The 21,243-nt window shown below is 40.8% G+C and overlaps 1 protein-coding gene and 1 long non-coding RNA gene across 9 annotated transcripts in view; one reads left to right on the top strand and one right to left on the bottom strand.

Annotated features, from left to right (window-relative positions):
- Nucleotides 1-21,243, bottom strand: part of STARD13 (StAR related lipid transfer domain containing 13) — a 324,425-nt gene that overhangs the window by 141,919 nt on the left and 161,263 nt on the right. The gene's annotated exons all lie outside the window — the stretch shown is intronic.
- On the top strand, nucleotides 110-6,107 carry LOC121657902. Its single transcript, XR_006013788.1, has 2 exons — nucleotides 110-1,193; nucleotides 1,385-6,107. It is a non-coding gene; the product is annotated as an uncharacterized LOC121657902 (long non-coding RNA).

Below are 21,243 nucleotides of genomic sequence, written 5' to 3'. Positions count from 1 at the left end.
GGCGGCGGCGGCCACATGGGGCCGCGGGGCAGCCCCGCCGCGCCGCAGCCGCGTCACCGCCGCCCCGGGCGGGCGGCCCTTCCTTCACCTGAGCGCCGCCCGCCCCGGCCCCCGGGGCAGCGCTGCCGTCGCCAGCCTCCCTCCTTGCCTCCCTCCCTCAGCGCCCCGTCCCACACCCGACGCCTCGCCGCCCTCCGCCCACCTTCCCTCCCCCGCGCCTCGGCCCCCGCGGGGCGGGGAAGGTGCCCCGGGCTTCGGCCCGGCTCCTGCCCTGACCGGGATCCCGCACCCCGCGGGCTCAAGCGCCACCGACGGCCCGGGACCCCGCACGTCCCGCGGCCCCGCGCCTAAATTCCGTGACCCCGCTTGTGCCCGTGGCCCTCATTCGGGAACTGTCCGGCCGAGCCCCCGCAGCTGCCCTGCTGTCAGCTCCCAGCCGCTGCCGCCTCCGTGCTCCCCGGACAGCGACCGGGAGCTGCCCGCCGCCACCCCAGCCTTGCCGCCCAGCGCTGCGAACGGCCGGCGTCCGCTGCTCCAGGGAGAGGTCACCCGCCACGAGCTGACAGAAAACCTGGCTGGCAACGGGCTGCCTTTTCCCCGGGAGGCTGTAATGGGTGCTTCGCCTGTGCTTCAACTTTTGCGGAAAGAAAATAAGGATTTTTTTTTCAGAAGCCTAGGCTCATCAACTCTTCATCCAAGATCAAGCCACAGTCCTCGCAACACAGCCTCTCCCCTTTCTTTCCCACCTTCTCTGCATTCCACCCACTTACTTCCCACCTCCTTCTCCCTGCATCACTTCTTCTCTTACAAGCTCTTGCACTCCTAAAAGGTTTCAAAATTAAACCCTGGCAGTCACTTTTTGCATACTTTACAGACTAAAATGAATCCTGATTTCTTCATCAGTAGACTAGCCAGAAAGCATTAGCAGGGCCCTTATCCCATTTAGGAAAGCCATTTTGTGACTCTGCTTCCTCTGTGATCTGGGAAATACTGTTTTAACAGTGGTCCCTTCCCTATCCTGGATGTTTCTCCAGCAGACTCTGATAGCTGAGAAGGACAACAGGGGCTTAATTTCATTTAGTCACAATCAATTACTTACTGCTTGCTCTTTTGGCAGAGTATATGTGATGTGCAAGGAAGAGGCTGATGTTCCTGCAAGTGAGCGCCCTACGCTGAAAGAGCTGCGTGCCCAGGTAAAGCAGTCATGTTAAACAGTATCGATATCCCTGTCTTGTTTAAATTACAACTGTAGCTGCAATGTCAGCAATACCCATAGAAGCTAAAAGCAAACACACAGATGTATTCCATGTTACCACTGTTTTAATAACATATTTTGCTTACTTCGTGATGTGGATTTGTTTTCCTTTTTCCCTGTTCTTAAAAGGTTCATCTGAAAAGGTTCATCTTAAACTATTCTACTTTAGCTGATGTAGTGGAGATGATGTGCTTGTCCAGAACTTGTGCAGATGTTGTATGTCACTGCTCTGCCTGCAATTCCAGCTACAGTGTCCTCCAAATGACTGGACAAACTCTTTTGAGAAAAGGATTGCCTTCCAGGGATGGATGCATTCAAGATCTGGAAGGGAGACAGCATAATTATGTAAATACTCCCACATCCCATGACCCAGAGCAAACACCTGCTGATGTTAATGGGAGAAGAGAGGATTACGGTTCCTACAATCAGCTCCGCTACCCGGTAAATCTGCCTCTGACCTCTGCCTCTTTATTTAATCTCTTACCAACACAGCCATTACCAGTACATAAGACCAACTACACCTGTTTTCTGCCACAGGCTTTTATCATTTAGGAGCCAGGTAGAGATGAAAAATTAATTTCTGATATAGTACTCAGCTGCCCTGTAAAGATGAGCCATGACACACAGCCTAAAGGTGAAATAATAAACTCAGTTTTGAAGGTTTTGTATCATACTGCTGTGTCACCACCCACAAACACCAGCCCACGTCAGCCAGTACTGCAACCTTCAGCAGTGCTCTTCTGGCAGCCACACTTGGATGCACCATCTTAGCGTGCCCTGCCTGTCTGGAAGACAGATCTCCCTTTCTTCAGCTGCTGTCTGCGATGGCCAGAATGTAGCAATAGAACAAAAGATATTATCTTCCCTTCTGTATCGTTTTTGAAGATGTTACTTTATCAAAAATATCCCTAGACTTCCAGGTTTACTGAAAGCAGGTAATTAGTGACTAGATACTAGCAATTGCTAATCCCATGTTATCTCACCACAAGTTACTAAGATAAACTGCAGTGATATGGCTGTATTTCATAATCAGCAACAGAACTGAACTGGCAAGCCTAGACCAAACTCTGTGGCAGGCACTGACAAAAATCTTACTAATTTCAGGTACTTTATTGAGGAAAACTAAATCCAGAGGCAAGATCAGGTATTGTAGTTTTTTCCCCAAAGGAAACAGTGCTACTGAGTAATGAGAACACGTCTCATGCAGCAACTGGCCTATGCCTATTTTATGCTTTTAATCATGGTCAGCTGCTCAGAAGTCGAATTACCATCACGAGTATTTTTGATGTATTACACCTCATAGTAGCAGTTACAATAAGAGCTATTCTACAGAATCTGCTTGAAGGATGGTACACATTAGGAATCATTCACAGGTAAAACATGCTTCATTTCCTTTTAGAATGTTAGAAGACCTGGAAAAATGGTAAAATTCTGGTCTCTCACATATTTTTCATATGTTGGTTAAGTGTATAAGTAGCCAGCTGATCAGTACTCATGTTTCCTGCTTGATACATTCTGACATCCAGCACAAGATGGCTAACATTTCTGGGGGAAAGAAAACGGAAGCACATTTTCCACAGAAAATGCAGTTTTCCTGCTTGATACTAGTCTTGCCAAAATGGTTCTTTTCAGAGTAATTGCAATGAAACCACTGTATATGATGAACAGAAAGGCAGAAGTTCCCAGTTGCCTTAAAAGAAGCTATATATTATATTTGCCTTTGCTCATTGATAACAGAATACTGGCAGGAATGAAAGTACTGTCTTAAAATCTTGCAAGCATATAAAATGTTGGGGAAAAGTCTAAACTAGTTGCACCCATGCTCTGATGCCATTGTGGCATGGAAGTCTGATACAGTAATAATATATTTAGCAATTTATAGTTCCTTCCAATCACCATGGTAATTAAACACTGAGTTAATTGATACTGCATAGTATTCTAGCCTCTACTCAGCACTGTGTTTTTAATTTGCTACAGATTCTGTTATGCAGCCTGATCTAGTCATAGTAAAATAACCATACAAACTCCAATGCGCCTGGTAAGAAAAGAAGCAGACCTAAGGGAAGAGAACCATGACTACATCTTGGTTTGCCATTTGTAAACTACTGGAACACTATGATAAAAGTACAACTTCTTTCCTTTCTATCCTCCTGTCCTTAATTATCATGAGTCAGGATTTTTTGTTAATTTAATCACCTCACAATATTTGTCTACTTGTAGAAGAACCAAACAGGATTCATCTTGTGAAGGAAAATGTGGGAAGAGTGCATCCTTGGTTACTATTTGCTGTTTAGAGGACACAGGCTCCTTACACTAGTATCCCTTAGAAAGTAATAATAAAACAAAAGAGGAAATAACAGGATATACAAGATCAATGATGCAGTCTGATGCTAATCAGTGCAATGCCAAATTTTATAATGAATCTAATTCTTCAGGAACTGACTGTAATGAAGCTTCTTGAAATTTACTATACTCAAAATGGTGTTGCTGTGCTTCTGTAGCTTCAAATAGTAGCTCAGACAGCCTAGACATAAACACATTAAGTAATATTTATAACTTTGGCAGTGGTCTTTATCTCTTTGGGGGTCCTAGAGGTCTGGTTTTGTTTTCTATCACAGGCAAAATGGTCTGAGCGGGATGTTGTAAGTCTGGGTTACCACTGGAAGGGAAGAAGAGATTTGAGGTTTTCCATTGCTTGTTTTCCTAACAGCAGACTCCAGTGAATTTCATATTAATTCTGTGGTTGAAGTTATGTGAAAAGCACTAAGGGCATATGAGTAGGTGTCCTCTTTGACATCTAAGTAAACAAACAAATATTTTGGATAGAGAAAAATAAGAATCACTGTGAATGAGGACAAAATGTTCTAGCTTGTGCCCTGGCACTTTCTCTCTGCTTTTTATTTGCATATACCAACTATCATCATTTTAAGGTAGCTTTAACAAGAATAAATTATAACTTAGTTTCACTCTTTTCTGGTTTATCAAGAGATTGGCACCTATATGGTCATCCTACTTCATTTTAGCTTTCTGAAGTTCTGGGAAAGGATTGCTCTGCACTTTGCCAACAGCAGAGCAGTGCTGGCTTTCATTAGTGGGGGCCAAATTCTTTCACTTTTGTTCACAGTGATTAATGCTGAAATAAATGGAACTTCTTGCAGTATTCACTGTGAAAAGACTCTAAGTATGCTCAGATACAGACTACAGTAACAAAGTGTCTGCTGTTTGACTGTGCTCCCTCTCCCTTGCTAGAAATGGAATGGAGGGCATGGCGGGAAATTAAGCTTTAATTCTGTTCATACAAAGCATGGTACTTTATTGTTATCATTAATAACAAACTGAGTTCTCAAAACGCTTGGAACCGAAAACTGGAGGGAGCTGAAGCACAATCTGTGCCCTCAGGAGATTGCAAACTAAATATAAAACAAGACACTGGTGGAAAGAAGACCTGATTGGGGTAGGAAGGGTGGAGTATGAGAGAACAATAAAACGGTACTGGCCAGAGTAGTAACTGCTGGTGTACTTCTGGCACACCAGAATTAGTGTTTGGAGGCACTGACGCAAAGTGAGTTAGCAAGAGAGTCTCCAAGGAAGCAAATGTGCTATCTTTATATATTCAGAAGACCATCTTTCAAGAATGAGAGGCATTTTTAACCGAAGTACGCAAATGTGTATTTGAAAACGTAATGAGTAGACAGCAGAAGCTGGATCCTGTACACACAGGCTGTGGGAAGAAAGCTTTTAATATTGAACAGATGATAGATGAGGCAAGGGAGGGGCCTTCAGACTTCAGTCAAGCAGCCTCTACTTGATGCACCATAAAGGCAGGATGAACTACAGTGAGCAGTGACAGCAGAGAACTGCCAGGGTATTTGCATTTGGGATGCAATGCAGTAGACCAGATTGTGTCTATCAAGGCAGAATAAGTGAGAACAAAAGTGAAATGGTAAACATGGGATGAAATATTTTCTACAGCAAAAATCACAAATTTTCACCTGGAAACCTCCTTCTGACGAAACCCATTGTTTCTTAAAGAATAAAAATTGAAGAAATCATACAGTTTTCTGGAAAATAACTGACATTTTCCTGGGTTTTCACATTCGGGCCAGCTTTAACTTGCACTTTTCTCTCCATCTTGAATTCTGGTTATATCTGGCTCTTGCAGATTATTTTTTAATAACCCCTCTACTTCTCCAGTCTTGTGTTCTTAACACAGCCTAAATTGTCACAGGACATTATAAACTCCAGATGAAGGTCCTGTGTGAGAGGCAGGAGGTTGCTCTTTTGTATGAGAATGGTGAAGAAGGAGACAGGGGGGCAACTGTGGAACAAATGATGATTGGATGGATTGCCCTCTGAGTAAACAGAGTGCTTCTGTGGAACAGTAGATGACAAAGCTGATGCTTCAGCTGAAATTCTGAAGAATTGCAGCCACAAGATCCCTTGCAGATTTCTCAGTTAACAGAGGAGAAGAACGGGCAAAACAAACCAAGTGCCAATAAACTTTTATTTCCTTTCGTAAGATGCTCTGTGGACATCTTTAAAATATATTACATTGAAGGTATGAAATCTTGTGCTGAGCAAAGCCAGTCTCTGTAGAAATAGCCAATTCTTGAATGATTAAGCAACTGGGAAAGTGGACTACATTTTGTATGTGTAGATACAGTGTTTTGTTACTGGAGCTGAGCTTGAAATTTCGAGGTGATTAATGTCCTTGAATAACGGAGCAGCTATGTTGAAACACAAAATGTCTCAGCACAAAATATTGCCCGTGTTCTTCTCATTCCAGCTTCTGGTGTCCGATTTTCCCCCTCCTCTTCAGTCACTTGACAAAAATATATTGTTTTAAACAATATCTTTCTTTGCTCTCAAAGTGCTCATTTCCTTAATATTGTATTGGGACCTTGTCTAAACCATGATTTTTATTTTTTTTTCTAAACTTCCAACTGTTATTACTATCACAGTAGAAATAATTGGAACATTTGTGTAAAAAAGCCTTGCAGCAGTCAATGGCAATTTAGCACACACCATAGCAGGATATTGGTTCAGAGACCTGGGAGCTTTTTCTCTTTTTTTTTATAACTCTCCTGGATTACACAGGAAAACATGATCAATCTTGACAGCAGGTTCTAACAACAGTGCAAGGGAATTGTTCCCCAAACAAATTTACTTATAAGAGTAAGAACTTTTTCTCAGATACACAAATACTCCTCTGCACAAACACTTTTTGAGTAATCAGGCTACTGACTGATGGCAGCATATTGCCATCAATATATTGCAACCTTCATCACTGGCCACACAGCTACTATTTTAACTTATTTAACAGATTTTAAATATATATATTTAATAGAAATAAAAAAGCAATGGCACTCATGTTTTTGGCCAGTAAATAAAGAATGTTGTGGCCAGTTGCAGTAGGGGATAGAATTTCAGGTGGGCAGATTATGACCAGAATCAAAATTTGGCTGGAGCCCAAGCCAATCCCTATTAACCTAAACAGTTCTACATGATCTTGAATCACTAAAGCTGATTTTAAATTTCTTCTTGATTCCACAATAAAGAAGGGCTAATTGTCTATCCACAGTATTGCCTGAGTCTCATTTGAAGTGAAGGCTGGTGACGATTCGATTGTAAGCATCATTTCCCACAGCTCCATTGGGAAGGTTTCCCAGCCGGCTCAGAGCCTGCCTAAGCCCACTCCATCACCCAGCTCTGGCATTACAGAACTCTCTGTTCCAGCAGGCTAAGTGGTAAGGCCATTCCTGGGAGTATAAAGGAGCTTAAGCTTAGGAAGAATGCCTGTTTCATGACATTTCACATATCTGGGTATTCCCACTGAGAAGCAGGATATTCATGCTGTGAAGAAGGGGCTGGACTAGGTGGTTCTGCAGCTCTTTCTGTCCAAAAATGTCCCTGTTTCTGTGAGAACGTTTTGGTAGTGTCAGGCAGCACCTGTATTCCATTAACTCCAAAAGCATTTCAGTGTTTACAGTAACCAGGAAATGTCCATGTCTGTGTTATATTAACAAGTCAGCAGTGACAACTGCAGTTTCAATTTTTAGAGCTATGCAGAAAATAGTTTACTTTGAGTTGCTGAGAGTTTTACTTTTTTTGGTTGAAACACAAAGAGGCCTGTAGTACTGCCCTTGAAACCATTATAGAAAGCTTTGGGGAAAAAAGTTACCAAATTATGTCCAATAGTGCTTCAGTAATGACTTCACATAATCAGGTAGGCAAAAGAATAACTGTGAATTGCAAGTCTTAAAAATACTTGTGACAACACATTAGTAGCTCCTTCACCTCAGTTTTGTTTGCTGGTATTTTTCCTGCCTACTCCATGTAAGGGGATTTGCATAATGGCATAATTTCATTCAAGATTCATTACCTTGGGAACAAAACTGTGTTATATTTTTATGTGGACTATACTACATATGCTCAGAGAGGTAAGCCATAAGGTGTGACTGCATAGTAGGCAGCAGACTTTATAGGAGCACTGGTGTGCTGCTGGAGAATTACAGTCTATGTAAAAGAACTCAACTGTGAGAAATTAAAGCATAACTTAAGGTAGTCTTCCAAATAGACTCTAATTTCTGCATGCAAGAGGCAAAAAGTCTAAGCTATGCACTTGTTTGCTTTTCTCATAACTGAATTTCAGTAGTGACATTAAATTACTATTATATAAATCATAACATCAAAGACCATGGGAGAAAGTTAGAAAATATAAATGTATTTTCCTTTTCTCCTTTGGATTAAAAGCAGTAATGGTAAAGCAACTTAATTCCCAAGAAAGCAGGAACTGCTCTGTAGCTGGCCAAGCGTACCAAAGGTAGAGAAAGCTTGAGGAGGTGTTTCCCCATCACCTACTGCTGTGTAGACTTAGGTGACCAGAATGATGACGGAGATCACAGCCACAGCTCTCTGCTGACTGTGCCACCACTCGCCTGCCAGAAAGCACCATCTATTTTATTTATATTTACTTGAAAAGTTGATTGCAGAAAGAACAGAGAGGGCTTCAGCTCCCCCTTGCATCCCCCTGAAACACTGTATTCTAGCTGGTCTGATCCCCCTCTTATTAACAGACACTTTTTTGAGACTCCATCAAGACATTTCTCCTTAACTTCACTTAAGTGCTATGCAAATGAAGGAGATATGCATTCAGGACTGTTCCAGGAGGCAAGAAAAGGTTGTTACTTGGCTTGTACATATTGCTGGTTCCAAAGTTCATTTTTTTCTGTATTGCAATGATTTCTAGTGAAATCAGTTCCTATGGATGATGTTGGAACACCTCTACAGTGCTGCAGGTATAGCTGTTGCTCATCTTGTTTACTTACACTACTGTCATGCAAATTCATTTCAACACCTTTTTGTCATTTTGGGCTGACACAAATCTGTTCAGCAGTAATTACCTGAGATTGTTCTACATTTCAGGGAATATTTTTGACTCATTTACATTACAAAAACCCATGCAAATTGCTTGGAGAATAGGTGCTAAAGGGACTATAACTCAGCAGGATCTTACCGAAGTGATAGCTTTTGAGATAGAAGATCAGTTAATTTACCTGACAGAGAACATTTATATTAAGTAATCCTTGGTTTGATCAAAGTTATTACATACAAAGTTTCAGAGTTCAGGCCTTAAAAATACTTTAGTGACTGTCAATGCTAAAGGAGAAAAAAGTGTCAGAAGTAAATATGAAAACCAAAACCTAGTCTATTTCTGACTCATATTGGAAGCTATTCCCTATTTCTATTCTGAAATGTTGCTAAATGGTTTTAAAGTGATCTAAAGTACTTCACTGCTGCCAGTCAAGTCATAAAGAAAACTGTTTCATCTGGGAAATAGACTTCAGGACTTAAGTAGATTTGGGTTTATCCACCTCTTTCCTGTCCTATAGCTTATATTTTATAACTGGGAAACATAAATGCAAACTAGGTTGTATGTACTACTAGAAAGTAGCAACAGGCTCTTACTCTGCTTTGTACAAGTATAAATTACCCTTTTAATGCAGAATTGCTGAAGCTTAGGGTCTTCTCAATAATTACCAGCTACAGCCTCCCTTCCTGCAAGAAGCACTCTAATAATTCTTAAAAAAACCCCAACAAACCAACACCACAATTTAGACCAAATGCTAGTGACAATTTCACATTAATGGTGAAGTTACTGACTTGATGAAGTAATTGCAAAAATTGCCATATGATTCACTGGAAAATTTCATCTAGTATGTGTACTCTCACCATGTTTCTTAAGGATACATGAAAATAAAGCCCTCAATTTCTTGCTGATTTGATGATCCTCATTTACTGGGGAAAAAGGTTCCAGCACATGAGAGTGCTGCTTCTTCTGTATCTTGCACTTATTGGATATCCGTATGACTTAAAGGCTAGCAGGAATTTAGTGCCACATTTTTTCATTGGTCAAATAAAATGATTGTATCTTCCCTGCTTACCATCCTTCGCTGACTTCTCTGAATGTTCCTTTTTTTAGACAGTTTTCTAATGCTGATGATGCTGGGCATCACTGTATTACAGTTCCCTGAATTTACATGATTACATTATAATAATATCAATGCTGGTTTTTATGGTTCATATAAATCAGTGTTTTTATTTGCTTTCACAACTAGTGCTGCAAATTGAACAGCTGTTTTCACTGAGCAGTTTTAATTAAGCTGTCCATAATGGCGCCAAGATATTTTTCTGAGCTGGTAACACTTCGTTAAGTATGCTGTATCAGTGAACACTTCAGATCATTCCTGAACATTGCCTCACACTTAGGTTAATTGAAATCCCATCTTCACTGAGGTTGTCAAATCACCTTGTTTCGGCGATTTGAATTTGGTTTTTGGAAATCTTTCTAATCTTCAGGACCCTACGAAATCTTGAATTTGCTACAGATTTTGCCATCTGCTCACTCACTTGTCAAGATAATGAAGCTTTAAATGATACTTGCCTAAAATCTCTTGGACAACCTATTATTAGCCTCTCTTTATTCTGAAAACTGACAAGTTCAATTTGTGTGTCTTTGGATCTTTTATTAAGTTTATGTTCTATGACCAAAGTTTCCTTCCCACGCTGATTTCTCACATTATTTCATCTCTATTTTGAATATCTCTAGAATATTAGTTTGGAAAGCCAAGATAAGTTTTATCTCTTCCTGGTTTTCTGTGCAAAAGCAGCTTCTTTTTTCTTTTTACAAAGCCATACTGGATCCTACATCTGTATTCTCATTTGGGAATCTTATAGATTGCTTTGTTGTTTTCAGAAACATATGATAATTCATATGGGAAGCTGTAATCATTTTTGCTGCCCACAATGACTTCTTTTCAACTTTAAATATGGGTATCATTTTATCTGCCTTGGACAGCTGAACCTGATGAATGTGTTCCAACACTTCCACTTTTAGCTCCATTTCTGACAGTGGAAATTTCTTTGTCTCTTATTTGCAAAAAAGACTTCAGAATGGACTCACATCCAGGCATTAAGTCTGTTAAGGAAAAGACATGAAGGAAATACTCTGTCCAGGCACAAAAATTTAATGGTTTTGTAAACTATGCCCCTAAGTCTTAGAGTGTAAGTCCCTTTCCAGTTTTCAGAAGGGGTTACAATTCATCATCTGTGAATATAAACAGGAATCTGGAATTTCAGCTTTTGGTCCTCAGTTTTTAAACCTTGCTTGTTACTGCCCAGAAAGGTGGCTAATCCCCAGCCAGTCAAGAAGACATGACCCACAGGTGATGCAATGATAGACAGTGATAGGTCCATTAACCAGCAGAAAGAAAAGCAAGAATTTGTTTTGATTGCAAGGGTGGAGAAGAAGTATTATGCATAGGTTAAGAGATCTTGCAGAGCCATTTGCCCATTTCACTGAGAACCAGAGAGGAGTAAGATGCTCTGGACAACACAGAGTTATGGACTAGAGGCAACAGGAAAGGCAGAAGGAAGAGAAGGAAGGAAGACCACTGTAAGGCATCATGAGCAGGAGAGTAACCAGACTTTAACGTGGCAGCGACTTTAAGAGGAAACTAAACAGCGAATAGAAATGGTAAGGAGGAAAACTAAAACTGGACTTTGAAAAGAAGGAAATGTAGAGAAAGGGAACAGACACAGGGGAGTCCAGAAGACTATCAGAGACAAAACCAGTAGGTGGGATTTGTGCATGGTGTAGAGAAGTGAGCAGAGCAAAGTGCTCTGGATACAATGATTTCTATTTGCACTGCTAGTCCAGGTTAACAGAATTAACTGAGTTAACTTTGAAATGCTTGGTTTTACATTTCATTCATTTTAACTTCATCTGTGAATCAGAAATGTTAATAAAATTTCAAAAGCAACAGATTTCCCTTCTTTGAATTTCACGCACCCACTGTTAAAAAAGAACTGAGGGAGGTGGGAAGGTGGCTTGGAAACAGATGTCCCTGAGAGGATGTCTCCATCCCAAACCAGCTGCCTGGAAGAGGTGTTACAGTAGGCCTGTGGAGGAAGACTTGATGTAGCCAAAAGAGATGTTACAATTTGAAAATGCCTCTCTACCCCCAGTTACAGAAGAGATTCTTAGAAAACCATTTTGGACTGGAGGTAAAGCTGGAGGTGTCAATTCCATCTCATATTTCCTGTTTCTGTGGAATTCTAATAGTATTTCAGTATTCAACCCTTTTGGACTCATTTCAAAATCTCAGGCTGAGTGTCCTTCAGTTTCACTCTAGTCTTTTCCAGGTCTCTAATAGATCTAAAAGCAAATTCATCATGACTCTCAATAGAATTTGTGTTCTGAAAGCCTATAACTTGTTTTTAACATGGGCTGTGTTTTGATGTGGAGACATAGGAATTGTTTTGCTGTTGAATAACAGCTTCTCTCTTGCAGCACCAGCTGTAAAACATGAACACCTTGTTGGATCACACTCCAAAATCTGAAATGGGCATCCTGCCAAAGCTCAGGGCTTCCTTTTTGTGTTGACTGTTGCAATGTTCTTGTTTCTATTAGTATCACATTCCTACCACTTGTGCTTTTCAGACACCTACGGCCAAACTCAGTGTAACTCCACTGAGCTCACTGAAGCTGCAACAGAAGTGAATTTGTCTCAGTATGTCTGTAAATTAACCAGTCATTTAAGCTGGACAGTGACATTGATAAGCAATAACGGCACAGGAGTGGTGAAAGGAAGATATCTCCTAGTTAGTTTTGGACAGTTGACACTAACTCCGTTGTCAGATAAGTCTTACTGACTGTGGGAAAAGCTGAGTGGGAAAAGTCACACTCACCGCCTGCTAACTGTAGGAGGAAAACAGATCTGGAATGCAGAGGAAATCTTGACATTATCTGTTCCCCCAACCCCTACCAGCCAGGCAATCAAAATAACTAGCTGAGTATTGGCTGCCTCTGTTCCTGGCCCAAATAAATGTGCTTTCTTGATAGAGCTTTTGCTCACAGGAGAGGAGGCAAAGAGAAGGAAAGAGTCTAAAGTGTGGGGGGAGTGTTTCCTGCCAAAACCCAGGAGCAGCTTCTCTGTGACATCTAAAAGAATACTGATGAAATAAACCTAGTGCTGTAAACAGAGGTGGCTCTGCCATTTCCAAAGGGCAGCAATTCATGCCCGACAGCCCTGCAGCCCAGAACTCCAGTACTTCATCACTCCATTTGGTCTCCATTGACATCGCCAAGGACAGTGTGCCAGACTCTGCTAAAAGAAGGATCAAACCCAAGGGAACAGAACCACTGGAAAGGACTTCTCTGTTCCTGTCCAAATTGTGTTGTTTAAAGTGTAGGCATTTCAAATGAACACTTGAAGAGTAAATTTATTTCCTTCTGAGCCCTCATAAGACACAGGGTTTATCAAGACCTAAGGAAGCACAGTATACTATGCTTACATCAATGTACCATATATACATCACAGCAAATTAGAGACACTCTCACATATTTCTGCATACACTCACTTACCTAGGTGTAGCTTCATATTCTGGATATAAGCCCTATAAGGTTGTTGTTACACTTAAAAAATTCCAGAGATATGGGGTCGTAGAGGAGGATCACAGCAACAAAAGCAACAAATGAAAAGGTACATTTTAAGCTACGCTACTGATTATATTGAGTTCTCTGATACATCATCCAGCCACTGAGTGTACTGCATCAGTTCTGTCTGTGGTATAAATAGGTGAAAATATAAAACACAAGTTTAGTTTAACTTTGGAAACTCATCCTACCTTTTTCTTACCACATCAGAGTACAGAGAGCTGTAAATTGAAGATTTTGACCATGTGTTGGTCAGCAGCCAAGAAAAGAAAAGTGTGTGAAAGTAAGGGCTAACTGTGTGCTATATGTTTATCAAACTAACAGATGCCAGTATCAGTAGTCTGCTAGTGATGCCAGAGTACCTGTGGCATTATGCCTGATTTGCCTACTCAAAGAGCCTGGGAATCAAAATTTGTGGCTTCTCTCGATGGAGTCCTGGCATGGACAATAAGGCAGCTACTTCTGGGGAAGGCTGGAAAGAAGACCAGTCAGTTGGGGGATGTTTTAATTATTTCTTTCCACATTCCTTCTTCACTGCTTTGGGAAGCAGGCACAGAAGAAACAATTCTCTGAATCTCTCCCTCCTATTTTGTACTGCAGATCCTTCTGTTTTTCTTTGACAGAAGTGGACCGCCAACATCCCGTGCCATAGACACTAAGTCTCTGTTTTTTCTGTACTAAGAAGCCTTGAGTTGCAGCTGACTGAGACAATGCTGACCACTCAGATGAGTTTTGGGTATGCAGGAGCAGGTACAGAGGCTCTCCATACAGCCCCAGTGCTATTGTAAGCCACTCCTGGAGCCAAGCTTAGCATGGATAAATGACACAGCAAAGAGCACCTGGCAGGATGGGGACCGTAACCTAGATACCAATCAGTTCATGGACCAACATGCCTAAAAATAAGCTGCTGACAAATTATTTGAATGCTGAATTAGAAACAAATGTAAATTTTTTAAGCCATCTTTTTGTATGAAAAATATTGATGATAATGTAAGGCTGTAAGGGAGGGAAGGACTTTGTTCTGCCTGTACAGTGCTCACAAGGACACTACTCTGGGCCTGAGGCCAATTGTCACTACCTCAGTTCAAAAAATTTAAAAATAATAAATGACTTAATTAGCAATCCAAGTAAGCAGCATTTTTAAGAGTTCCTGAAAGAACTACATACATTTTATGAAATATAGTGTTCCTGAGTTTCCCATTTCCTCAGCTACTTAGAGACGTTTGAGTCTGAAATCTGTGAAAAGTAGAGGGCATTGTTTTTCATTACAGATACAAATAATTTTCTCTACTGTTATAAATGCATCATTAAGAGACTAACCATAATCCCAAAAAGTTGCTGGTGACTGCAGCTGGCACAGAATTACAGTCTACAAAGAAGAATCCTTAATATTCTACAGGATACATGTACCCGGAAGATTCTATGCTAAAATCAGGTTACTTCTCAGAATTACATCATAGAAGCCTTATATAACAGCGTCTTTGGGAACCAAGAAATACTTCAGGGTAGGTATGTACCTAATATAAATAAATATCAAATAAAAACCTACAGCCATTACCTTCTCAAACTCTATGTCAAAAGCCCACACTTCATGAAGGCTGGAATAGCAGATTCAGATCCACTTAGTAATACCCAGATGTAAAGCAACCTTTTGCCCATCTGTTTTCTTGAACTTGCCTTTCCAATTGTTCTGCCTTCATAAAGATACAGAGCCAAGATCCCAACTGACAGATGCCATTATATGCAATGGAATTATATATGGGACAGCTTTGGTATGTCTTTTGCATTCATATGCAGCCTCAGTCTCCTCCTCTGGCTGAATTTCAGCGGTGGCTTGACAGCATGGTGGAATTTACTAATTAGTTTATGCCTTGTGCTGAGCGCTCAATAAATACCAGTATCTGTGCATTTCTGTCATAGCAACTTGCTGGTCTGGGTGGAATCTAATACAGAGAACAGGAAGGGCAGAGACTGGATGGTTTCCAGCTGAAAAGCCTTCTAAAGCAAACCTCCTGTTTCTTAGTAGGTGACATCAACACTACATAGCTCTTTGTCCTCCTCTAGTGGTCCCATTATATTTATGGAGAGGCTTATGCAGTGATTACTTCCTTCAAATTAATGCAGTCATTAGCCAACTGCAAGCTGTTGAGGCTCATACCTAGAGGTCCTGTGTTCAGTTCTGACACGAGCCACAGTTACATGGTGCTCATGGAAGGGGAAGGAGGCACCTTTGCTCATAGCCAGTCGCAGCTCCACAGACGCTGTGTGTCCTTGAGCCGTGGGCATCTCCTCTGAGCAGAGGCTGCACCACAGCAGGTTGTTCAATAGCAGGAAACAGTGGCATGGTCTGACTACAGCAGAAGTAGTAGAGTCCTATGTTGCAAAAGGTCAGAAGCTGACTGCTCTGTTTGATTGCTTTATTGTCCCAAATACTTTGCAATATGTTTCAGCCAGGAGCTTTTCTCTGTGTTTACCTGCCTGACTTGCAAACAAAGAAACAGCGCAAAATCTGTCTTATGTGCTGAGCTGTTCAGCGAGATGATGCATGTCACTCTGATGCAGCACAAAACCTTAAACGTTAATACTTAGGAATTGATACTGAAGAGTTAAATAACAAAAGGTGAACCTAAAGAATTGCTGCAAGGGAAATGTTTTCTAATGGGAAACACTAAAATTGTTGGAACTGCTACCCATTAGAAATGCTTTCTGTGAAAGCAAAGGGTTCCTACCATATAGATTATTCTTTGTGTGTGTCTCAGAGCTGTAAAGCTTAGTTAGCATAATAAAAAGGCAGAGGTTTATTTTGCTACTTTTATACTTTAAAATGTCTAACCTTTCAGCTTTGGAAGTTATGTCTTGCCCAGGAAATAAAACACAAGGATGCAGCTTGCACTGTGGCTATCACAGAGGTCTGAGGGAAAGGTCTAATTGAAACAGAAGACAAATATACTTTTTAATTATTATTATTATTCAGTGAAAATTTTCCAGGCATTCATTGCTTTTGGAATAAATGTTAAATGGCAAAAGGTGCCTTTTTAAATGACTCTCGGAAGCTCCCAGTTTAAAACAAGTTGGCTGCTCAGGAGCAAGAGAGCTGAATATGGCTGTCTGTCTACAACATTTGTCAGGCATTTGTTCACTCACAGAAAAAAAATTACTTGAGAATCCTATGTCTCTGTGAACTTATGTTCTTATGAATTAAGTTTCTGGAAACCAACACCACCTAATTCCAACAGAGGCAAAACTTCAGAGCAATTTATCAATCTGAATTAGATCACCATTTACAGCAAAGTTCCTGTCACATCTCAAAAGCAGTTACAAACCCAAGCTCATGTACCAGCTGCTTAGTGTTCAGCTCTCCTTAGGAGTCCAAACTGAGTTAGGAAAAGTGCTTACAATATCTTCATTCTGAAACCACCTATATTTTGTACAGTTATGGACTAGATATTATTTTTAACATTTTTCATCTCTATTTTAAGTATTTTTCTTTCTTATTTAAAATGTTGACTAAAAATCAAAGTCACAGAAAGAGCCATGGAGCAGGGAAATATAGAAAGATATTTAGAATGACACTGAGTACTTGCACATACATAAAGTGTTTTTATACATTGCTGCTTTATTGTTTTAGAAATGTCTTATATAAAAATCAGAGTATTTCTTAATAGATCAAGCTTTTGTCTATAATTCACATACTAAAACAGTAAACATATAAATTTCTAATCTATACCTGGCTGTTTTGGGTTTTTTTTGAGAAACATCAATATCTCATTTTCCTCTTGCTTTTGAGAGCAGAAGATCCCAGTGAGCCCTCAGCTGCTCTAATACATCAGTAAGAGTTGAGAAGCAAAGATCTGCCTTTTTAGAAGAACAAAGAAGGGCTTTGTTCTATCATTTCTGATTATGGAAGGAAGAGGCAATCTCACTGCCTAATTCTGGAAGCCAAACTGGCGCTGCAGAGGTTAGAACTGGAGCCAAATGAAATGACCCTCTGATGCACTGACTGCAGGACAAGCACCAACTCTACCTACTTCTAATTTGAGCAATACAGAGCGTAACTAGTTAAGAGGCCACCAAACAGCTGGGTTTATTCAGTAGTTTAGTTTTACTGCTCAGGAAAACAGCCTGTTCATTTTTCAGTCCAAAGTAAGCACCTCCACTTCGTGCTGGAAACATGTCAAAGTGAGCCCACTCTGCTTTCTAGGAAGTGCATGGGATCATTGGATGAGGATGTTTTATTTTCCCCAGTTATTCAAGGTCAGGTTTTCATCTTGGGTAAACTTTTATAGCTGGAGTAATGACAGCATGAGACACAAGTACTGCCTAGGTCTTGCAAGGAACTGCTGAATGTCTAATCCAGCTGCTGCTCCTCCCCTGAAGAAGATGAGATGAGGGGATTCACAGTCATAGCCTCAGCTCCACCACCAGCACACTTCCCAGGCATCCATGGCAAGTGAAAGGCTGAAAGAGATCACCTCCATCCCCCCATGAGCAAGAGGAAAATCCCAGAATAGGTTATGGTTCTGTGAGCCACATCCATTTCCCTGTTCAGAGTGTGATTAGCTCGTAATTCCTGCCCAGGGACTGCAGCAAAGGTAAAATAAAACCATGAGCATAAAACCTTATATGACTAAGGAAACATAAAAATATGTAATCAGTTGGAAGTACTGTACTCAGGTTTGATTTTATGATGAATCAAGCACCTTCAGTTTCTAACAAGAGCTAGATGGAGTTGCAGCTCCCTCCCATTTCCCAGAATCAGGCCCATTCATTTTTTGTTGGCAGTTGTTCATATACAGCTGCCATACAGCACAGTTCTGTTTTTTACACTATGGAGACCTCTCTTTGAAATGAATTTGCATTTTGCCTGGGCAAATATTGCAGTATCAGGCTGCTCATTAAAGCCCTGGTACCACAACTGCCTCTGTTTGAATTTTGTAATGTATCAGTCAAGGATACACAATTATCCTTGGATAATATGGAGTACTTCTGAAATGGCCAAGGTCACATGAGGATTTTATCGTATTGCTGCAGTGCACCATCTTCCTTGCCAGCCCATCGCTGTTCTGCTACAGACTACATTACCATGCATCAGCAAATACACGAGCACACTGCTATATTTAGTGTTTCATACATACCACTAAAATAGAGGATGTGTCAGCTTTTAATCCGACTTCAAATTTTTGTCAGCAAAGTAAGGGCTCATTTTCCCTACCAGTGATGAAGTGTGCTCTGTGTTAGTCATCTTGAGCTATGTGGTGATAACTTTAAAATGTATTAGGCAGCTAGAATGCTCAATCTGAGTGGAATGTTTTTTACTAAGACATATACTAGGGGATAGTAAGGACGCACAGCATCAGTCAGCCAGGTTTTAATAGCGATGGCCAGAGGTTACCTACAAACCCAGCAGCAATCTGACAGCAAGAGGAGCAGCTAAGCAAGGTGCTCTCTGGGGTACCAGAGCAGACAATTAGGACCCGCTGCGTTACAAGGGCAGAAGAGATAGGTGGTGCAGAGTGGGTTTGGTTTTATGTATCTGGCAATATGAGAAGAAAAGCATTGAGGATGGTGACTTGAACAGAGTGCACTATTGCATGGTGATGGGACTGGGGTAGTCCTATTAAGGGCATAATCTATTAATGACTGCAGGAATGTGGTTTAATGGCTGAAACCATAGGTACCACCAGGATAGCCACATTCATTCCCAAAGAAAGCAGGGTTCAGTGGATGAAGCTGATGTTTTCACAGGTCTTGGTAAACCCACAGAATAGGGTATTTTTTACACATTTGTAACACTTGCTTATTAATGCCATCACATACAAGCAGTACAAGGGTGAATTGCCTTTCTGTCTACTGCTTCTACAGAAAGCCAACAGACAACTTGCTCACCTCAGGCCAAGGGTAAGCCTCTCTATGTGAAACCAGCTTTTCCACTCCAAACTTCTTGTCCTCTCTTGCAACTGTCCCTTGCACTTTGCTAAATACATCTTAAAGGGTGTGGGCAACACCACATTTGCAACCCAGGTCTAAGTCCAAATAACATTGTATTTACTTAGTAGTGTGAAATTATATAAATATATAAATATATAAATTTCCAAGTCTTTGTGAAACTCCATTTCAGCCCCGCCCAGAGCTGTCCATCCCAGCCCCATGATGCTGTGGCAGGGCTGTTCTCTGCCACAGCCCTACCCAGCCATGTGACCCAACCTGCAGACTGACATCCCATCCCATCCTTGGCCCATCCCTGTCCCCTCATCCTGGAGCTGTCTGACCACTGTCCCTGCATCTGCCCCAGTCCCCAGCGAGCCACCTGCTCATTCTGCATCCTGTCATGATTAAAGAAAACAGAAAGTGAATAAATTCATGCCTCTAGTTATTTAATCTTTTTTTTTCCTAATGGCTAGATAGTCTTTAATTCCAGTGCATGCCCTGTTATAAGTACCAGTGTTATTACATCTGGAAGAAATGTCACAAGGCCTGGCAAGCATGCAGTGACACTGCCAGCAATGCTGGTACTTCAGATGAGGTTCCCTGGTGTGGCTGGGTGGTCTGTGCAGCTGTAGCTTTTCTTAGACACATTTTGGGTATCCTGCTTAACATATTGCGAGGCACCCATTACAAATCCAGATAATGGAAGCCCCAAATGTTGCATTTATTTGAGGAAAAGAAAAAGTAAGTAACATAAAATGCAACAAGAGAAATAACAGCATTCCAAAGGGGAGGTTTTTCCATCTCACACACAAAAATGGTTTACATGGAGAATGGCTGGAAGTTGAGGACAGCCCAGCCTTGGGGAAGGGGCTGCAGAAGTTCCCACCCTGGCTGCAGCAGCTCTGAGCTGCCCTGTGCATCCCCAGCTCTTGATAGGGTGGGGTTAGAGGTGCTCTGTGGTGAGGAGGGCAGGGTGATGTCCCACTGTGACCCACTGGTACTCTGAAAAAAGACTTTTTTGGCCCCTGAGAGCTCTAGAGCTCTGACCAAGAAAGAGGTCAGAAGAATAAATGACAAAAGAGAATGAGAAAGAATAAGAAGTGGGGACGTAAGGGGAGAGTGATGCAGAAAACAAACTTGAGTAGAACAGTGAGTGCTGTGTTCTGTGTGTGGCTGATACAGGCAGGATGGGTTTTCTTGTCCTGCAAGAAATTCCAAAGCAGAAAATGTCTTATCCAGAAAGCACAGAAAATACCAGAAATGTTCAGCAACTGCAAACCTGTAGAAAACAGTTCAGCAACTGCAAACCTGTAAGAAACCCTTGTCTCTCAGTTCAAGACATAGATTTGGCCTTTTTTGTAATATAAATCATGTTTTCTCTTTTTATCTCTCTCTTTTCCTTTTTAATACTTCAGTGTAACAAATTTCAAAGCCAAAAGTTTCAAAGTCAAATAAAAATTAAAACTTCTCACTTTGAAAACTGTTAAATCACTGCATGTTGAGACGTGTGTGCCTATTTTACAGAAATTATTTGAAATAGAAATTAATGGATGCTAACTTTTTCCTGTAAAATGTTCTATTTGAAGAAATGGACATTTTCTGCCGGAAGCATTTTAATGACAAATTTATTACCAGCTTTACCATATGCTAGATTTCTATGATTAAAGTTTCACCTCAATGACCAAACTGTGTCAGAAAATGACCTGTCATTCTTCTTTCATGCCTGCAGTCATCAGATTTTCAACCATCATTCTGCAGTTTTACTGTTAAGATAGGTGCTAAAACTTTATCTCTTTCAGTGACAAAATAATATTGTCATAAAAGTAAAAACAATTAAAAATCAATCAGTATAAAGTGGGACCACTGCTAAACTAATTAGTTTTATTTAAAATGCATGTGCCATTGACATGTTTTCCTTTTCTTTATAAAGTGAGCCTTCAGTGGCACAGAGAGGTTTTGATCCAACAATGAATACAATTAAAACAATTGCTCAATCAATCTCAGAACTTATGAAATTTGTTTATCTTTGGAAAAGCCCAGGCATGTGTTTCATTGGCAAATA

This window comes from Corvus kubaryi, unplaced genomic scaffold, assembly GCF_017639235.1.
Source record: "Corvus kubaryi isolate FWS band 111438036 unplaced genomic scaffold, C.kubaryi_AGA036_p1.0 split1-65, whole genome shotgun sequence".
In the NCBI taxonomy this organism is placed as follows: domain Eukaryota; kingdom Metazoa; phylum Chordata; class Aves; order Passeriformes; family Corvidae; genus Corvus; species Corvus kubaryi.
The sequence above is the reverse complement of the archived record's forward strand: the minus strand, read 5'-3'. Positions and strand labels throughout refer to the sequence as shown.